Below are 1,634 nucleotides of genomic sequence, written 5' to 3'. Positions count from 1 at the left end.
CGCCTTATCTATGCGAATAATGTTCCTTGCTAATGTACTGAACAACTTACGTAATACCGTATTGCAGAGCCAATTTACTAACCAGAGAAATGGTGTTGTCTAGAGTGGTCTTTTCCATTTAAAAGTATGCCAATGGTCATAAGTGAGCTTATTTCGTCATGTATGATGCTTACTTCAACATTTTCAAACGTAGAACATTCCCTTTAACGGGAATGCTTTAATATTGGGAGATAATTGCCATTCCCACATTAGAGACAAGCATCAGACATAACGATATATGCTGACTTCCATCCATTGGCTTGCTTTCAAGTGTTCAAGACTGCTCCAGACAACACAATTCAGTTTGTCATCGCATGATGACGTCATGGAACGTCTGAAGTACTAACTTCATGTTGCTGCCAGGTTGGACGTGTCAGAGTTGCCACGGTAGCGGACGGGCTGCCTTCCTTAGCGTTCTTAATATCCCGAGAGGTGGCCATGGCGCTACTGGAGGTGTTTGCTAAAATGAATATTGCTGAGTGCTGCTGTTTTGGCCTTTTTCGTGGTGTTTCTTACATATTTGTCAGCTACTTTTATTTGTTTACTTACATCCTCGCACTCCGTCATGGCGCTTTTCTTAAGTTATTTGATAAGTTTTAATCAGTCAGTCATTTCAGACCCAGTCCGATTCCTAGTCTCAGTTTGTCTGGACTCACCTGAGCGACCATTTACCCGCGACCTGTCCGGACTCACCTGATGAGCGACCATTTACCCGCGACCTGTCCGGACTCACCTGATGAGCGACCATTTACCCGCGACCTGTCCGGACTCATCTGACGAGCGACCATTTACCCGCGACCTGTCCGGACTCATCTGATGAGCGATCATTCACCTGCAGTTGTCCGAGCTCATCTGACTAACGACTATTTACTTGCAGCTGCTGGTAGCTGCAAGTTGGCAGCAAGCAAGCTAGCAGCTTGGCAGCTGGCAGCAGCCAAGGGAAGGGCGTCCCCTTGTCCCGGAATTTTTCTTGTTTTCACGACAGATGGCGCTGGCTCGGTTCGGTTCGGTTCGGTTCGGTTCGTTTGGTTGGGTTGGGTTGGGTTGGGCTGGATTCAATTTGGTTCGGTTCGTTTCGGTTCGGTTCGGTACGGTTTGATGAGTGATCAGCTTCGGGAACACGCGTTCCCATCCGCCAACTGCTTCGAAGCCAGGTCGACGGACGCCGCTCTGCCGGCAGAGGGCGCCCATCGCTGGTCAGGCCGGACCAGCGCTGTGATCCCAGCTCCGCAGAACGCTGGCAGGACTGGTCCCCACTGGTCTCGACGGCGTGGAGTGACAGAACGGCCAGCCCTCCAGAAAAGCGTCCTCCCGCCCGCCTCCGCTCCAGCTTCTTCCCTTCCTCCGCGGTGAGCGGAACCCCCGGCAGGGTGAGATGGAGAGGGTGCTGGCCGGGCAGCCGGCACTTCCGCGCGCGTAGGCGGTGGCCGTGGTGAACGACCAGGCTCAGTCGCTCGCGGAGTGACGGCGGAACGGCTTGATCGATGTGGCCGTTCGAGGTACCGCCGACCACTTAACGCTATGATATGCAATACGATGTTTGTCACACCCGTCAATGTGGTGTTTGTAAGGTTGAATGCATGCAAGTCCAAGCA

The sequence above is a fragment of the Pollicipes pollicipes genome, unplaced genomic scaffold (assembly GCF_011947565.3).
Source record: "Pollicipes pollicipes isolate AB1234 unplaced genomic scaffold, Ppol_2.1 Scaffold_7233;HRSCAF=8593_pilon_pilon_pilon, whole genome shotgun sequence".
Lineage (NCBI taxonomy): Eukaryota > Metazoa > Arthropoda > Thecostraca > Pollicipedomorpha > Pollicipedidae > Pollicipes > Pollicipes pollicipes.
The sequence above is the reverse complement of the archived record's forward strand: the minus strand, read 5'-3'. Positions refer to the sequence as shown.